Source organism: Etheostoma cragini, chromosome 3, assembly GCF_013103735.1.
Source record: "Etheostoma cragini isolate CJK2018 chromosome 3, CSU_Ecrag_1.0, whole genome shotgun sequence".
Lineage (NCBI taxonomy): Eukaryota > Metazoa > Chordata > Actinopteri > Perciformes > Percidae > Etheostoma > Etheostoma cragini.
Genome location: NC_048409.1, coordinates 28,437,460 through 28,442,815, shown reverse-complemented (window position 1 = coordinate 28,442,815; position 5,356 = coordinate 28,437,460). Strand labels below are relative to the sequence as shown.

At 40.6% G+C, this 5,356-nt stretch overlaps 2 protein-coding genes across 2 annotated transcripts in view; one reads left to right on the top strand and one right to left on the bottom strand.

Moving 5' to 3' along the window:
* LOC117942382 overlaps window positions 1-5,356 on the bottom strand; it is a 14,308-nt gene that overhangs the window by 6,545 nt on the left and 2,407 nt on the right. The window lies entirely within an intron of this gene.
* Window positions 2,096-5,356, top strand: part of capn5a (calpain 5a) — a 34,064-nt gene continuing 30,803 nt past the window's right edge. Inside the window, exon 1 of the mRNA XM_034867808.1 lies at window positions 2,096-2,356. The gene's annotated coding sequence lies outside the window, so the exon portion shown is untranslated. The remainder of the gene's footprint in view (window positions 2,357-5,356) is intronic.

The window sequence follows — 5,356 nt, the reverse complement described above, 5'->3', positions numbered from 1 at the left end:
GCCAGTCAGAAGCAGAGTATGAGGGCCCTGACAGTACCTAGGTAAGGACTACTAGCCAGTCAGAAGCAGATTATGAGGCCCTGACAGTACCTAGGTAAGGACTACTAGCCAGTCAGCATTTCAGTCACAGAAGTAAAGGTCTACGATTGAGCTGTTTGGAGCAGTTTGTGAACAGTGGACTAAACCTTTAACATGCACAAACAACATAAATAACACAATTAAGGAAAGGAGAAAAAGCCAAAAAACATAATATGAGTACTTTAAGTCACATGACATCAGAATGCTTTAACATTCAGGGGGAATCATTTGGAAAACAAGGTCATCGCCCAAAAGGCAAACCTCCATCTTGTTTTTGCTCTCCAGGCGTCTTCATCGTTGTGAAACCAGAACTGAGACCAGGTTTAGACCAGTTCCCAGAACCAACGACAGACTTCAGGACAAACATGGTTTTCCTCACCTTCTGACCTCAAAACACCAACCGGGAACATTGGAAAGTTCATCTTAAACTGGTTTAGCAGAAGGCGTGCCTCTTGTTTTCGGGTGATTTATTGCCTCAGTCTGTGTCTTGTTGAGTTATGTATCTATTGTATCTATTGTGTCTATTGTTGGGTTTGTGCGTGTCTTTTGTGTTGACTTTTCTCTACATTATGTTCATGTATTGTACTGTCCAAGCCTTGTTTGCATTGTCCGTATTTGTCCTGCCTAGCTGATGTCCTGTATAAATGTCTTTGTCCTTATGTACACTGCAGTGTTATATTAGTTGTCTAAATTAGTCTAGTCCTCATCGATGTCCTGTGCAAATGTCTGTCTCGACGTGCTGTAGCTAGGTGCTGTGTTTCTGCAGAACGGGAACCTGCTGGTAAAGCCCCTGATTGGGTGTATTTACCTAAAACTTTCAATTTAATTTGAGATAGTTTGTGTATTTTGTCTTATTTCTCTTTCTTCCGAGTGTAGATTTGCTCTGTATACGCTCCTACGTTGTGGTTTATTTTACTCGACCTGAGGTAAAACTTTATTTTTTGAAATTGTTTTTGTTTTTTGATGCTGGGATTGTTTGTATATTTGTACTTTGGTAAAAAAGAACAAATTGGAATTACATGTAATTGCTACAGCGCCCACCAGAGGTCAGCGGTGGGAAACTAAAGCCTTTATACGCTCCTTTATGAAGTTAATGCCTTCCAACTGTCATAAAAGGTTTAAGGGTCTCCTTTGAGTCTGAGTTTACACTTACATCAGGGCTCTTACATTTGGATCCTTTAGAGCAGGGGTCTTCAACGTTTTCCAGGCCAAGGACCCCCAAACTGATGGAGAGATGGAGCGGGGACCCCCTAATTATATATATTGTATTTACATATTATATGTGTGCATTGATGACTGAAAGACATCTTCTGCCTCCATTTATCTGTTTACTACAGTGTGTTGAATTCATATTAATGTGTATTTAAAGACATTTCAATTAGTGGAAAAAATTGCAGGGGGGGGGGGGGGGAAATAAAACAAAGACTAATCAACAAAAACTTTCGCGAACCCCATGCAGTATCTCCGCGGACCCCCTAGGGGTCGCGGACCCCCTGTTGAAGACCCCTGCTTTAGAGTGATCCGGTTTGGGGTTTCCTGTCCTACAGTACGATGCTTTACAGATGTTGTTCACAACACCTCAAAGATCCAGAGTTAAGCCACTTTTTTGTGAGTAATAAACAGCGTAACACATCATCATAAATCTGCCTCAAAAGTTCGATTTTGACCAATCAACAAGCTTATACTCTGCTTCTGACTGGCTAGTAGTCCTTACCTAGCTACTGCGCATGTGCGACTCCCAACAAAGATGGAACAGAAGTGAGATGTCTCACTCTGTAGCTGAAACAGAGAGCTCAACACACAGGGGGAAAAGAGGAGCTGCAGCAATGTGCAGGACAAAGAAATCAAATGTTTTTTTGAAAACTAAACCAAATAAACGTAATCTGGTACAACCTCTAACTACAACTATGAACCTAGAAATGAGCAGAATAAATATTACTTTAAGTAAAAGACCTGAATATTTCTTCCACCGATTATAAACAACACTGACTTGAGAAGTTCCAATATATCCGATCCGCCCTGAAGGCATCATAGAGTGAAATGAAGGCGGGGAGCTCCTCCTGTGTGTATATGTGTAAATGTGTGTGTGTGTATGTGTGTTACTTTGACGGTTGTAAACTACCTAAACTCCGGCTGAAAAGCTCCGCACATCACCGGGCTGACAACCGCGAGAGAGGGAGTTAAAACACCTAAATCCTCCCGGGAAAAGAGCGCGAGAGGGAGGGAGGAGAGCTGCACCGCGAGCCACCCGGGGACCAACTTACATTTATTCCTCCAGGTGAAGTTAACGTCTAATTAACGGTAGTTAGTTAGTTAGTTAGTTAGTTAGAAGCCTATAAAGCTAATTTAGCACTAACAACGTCTTTCAGTCATTTGAAATTAACCGTTGATAAAGTGGCAGTTGGTACGTAAGGAAAGTGTACGTATTTTGACGTTATCTGCCGTTAAGTTACGTTTTTATGCACGTTAAGTTTGATAAATTACTCGAGGAAACGATTTATTAAACTTTTGTTGTTAGCGTTTGATAAGAAAGCGGAACAGGAGAGAATTACTGAAGTAATACTCGACATTATGTGTTTACAGTTTCGCTTTCCGCCTTCAAAGAAGATAAAAAATCTTAAGAAAAAAAAAGAACTCGCCATCTTTCAAGCTAGCGCGAACAAGTACACTTCCGGCAACAACCTTCAAAGTAAAATGTATTTTTTTGCGTTGTGTTGGAGGCTGATGTTTTTTAATCCTGCGCAGTGCTGATAAATGTACTCAGAAGTTTTACTAATCGCAGTGCAAAGTGTATAATTCGTTGTTAGAAGTAAAAGTACAAATGTAATAGTATCCAAATATACTTGCATAAGGAATCCCTGGAAAAAAAACTGGACTTTTCATTAGGTGCTTCCCGCCTTATGACACGCTTTCATTGAGTTTGGTACAATAAGATAACTATAGAACACCAAAAAAAATAAGATGGATAACAATAAGGACAATAATTATTTTTCAGCAGATTGCGTTGAGATTCAAACATAAAATGTTTCAATTTCCCAACAAGACCTCTCCATTTGTGCATAGGTGCTGAGCATGTGTGTGTATTTTAGGCCTGTGTGTAGTGACTACTAACAAACAGATTGTAAATTGTGATTTCCCCACTGGGGATCAATAAACAGTATAAATTATTAAAATTATTATAAATGATAAAATTGCAGTCTTACTTTGAAGGCAAGTATTTACGAATTTCCGGTGTAATTTTGTTTTATTTACTTACTCCGGATGGCTTTACAAAGCTAAAAAAACATTTGAAGTGATTGTGTCTTATAACACACACTGAAGACAAATAGGCCGATTTAAAAAGTTGCGTTCAAGTACATCCTACATTATGTAATCTCAAATGAGATATATGTGTGTGTGTATATATATTATATTGTGTAACATCTGCATTGTTGTTGCACAGTTGTGTCATATCTGTGGTGACATGTCCACCGGTGCCCACGTGAAACCACACCCATGTTTGACTGGTTCTCCATAATCAAACATCTCGGTCTGTGGACGACACCCATGTTTCTCAAAGGTTCAGCCTAATCCACATGTCAAGAGTTTTTATATTTAGGAACAAAGTACTCTCACATGAAAGTAATCAGTCGATCTGTGGGACAGTTACAGGCTGCACGGCTTATTTCTGTCATTTTTGGGTTAATCTGTCAGTTGTATTCTCCATGAATGAATGAATGAATGAATGAATGAATTGGTTGGGCTATACAGTGTGAACAAATGGTGATCTGTGTTTCCCAATGTCCGTTATGACGTCTTGTTTTGTTCATAACTCAAAGATATCCTCACACACACACACATATACACACAGACAGATACACACACACACACACACACACGGACACACACAGACAGATACACACACATACAGACACACACAGACAGACACACACACACACACACAGATACACACACATACAGACACACACAGACAGATACACGGACACACACAGACAGATACACACACATACAGACACACACAGACAGACACACACACACACACACAGAGACAGATACACAAACACAGACACACACAAACAGGCACACACACTCACACACAGACACACACACACACAGACAGATACACACACACACACACATAGACACACACACACATATATACACACAGACAGATACACACACACACACACACACACACACGGACAGACACACACACACAGACAGACAGACACACACACACACACACAGACAGATACACAAACACAGACACACACACACACTCACACACAGACACACACAGACAGATACACACACACATGCACACATGCACAGACACACACATGCACAGACACACACACAGACAGATACACACACACGCACGCACACACACACACATACAGATACACACAGACACACACCGACACATGTACAGAGCACGCACACACACACACAAACACACACACACACGCACACACACACACACACACATTTTTACTTTTTTATTAAAAAATGACAAACTGTTTAATCAATTATCAAAATAGTTATGGATGTTGCATTTTTTCAAAAATCCACGTTTTTTGCCTATTTTTCAATATTTTGAAGATTTTCTCTTTTTTTAGACAATTTGTTACAAAGAAATTAAAATTCAAAGTTTTTTTTGTCAATTCTTTGAGAATATATTTTGATTATATAACAGGAGCGTCACTAGTCGACGTCTTCGCCTACATGGAAAACATTGTTGGTTAGAGGCTAGAGGCCCTAGATATCAGCATATATGTTGTTCTGTTCAGGATTTAATGTAGAACCCCCCCCCCCCCCCCCCCCCCCCCCCCCCCCCCCCCCCCCCCCCCCCCCCCCCCCCCCCCCCCCCCCCGCCCCCCTTCCCCCCCCCATCTGATGATGACTCATGTCCCAGTCATGCTTGTTGTCTGAAGGAAAGACGCTCACTTCCTTCTAACCAGCTCACAATCACAACCACAAGTCCCTTTGTTTAGTTTTTTTTCCAAGTGTATTTTTTTAGTGTTTTCAGGAAACATAAAGGAGAATTTATTCACATGACGAGGAAGGGAAGTATTTAGTATTAATTTAATATTATTTATTATATTTTATTTATTTATTGTAACTGACTAGCTAGCAGAAAATAAAGACTTCTTTCTCACGTTAGTCTTTTAGCTTTTAGTCTCTTTAAATGAAACACACACACACACACACACACACACGCGCGCACACGCTCACTCACTCACACACACACACACACACGCGCACACGCGCGCACACG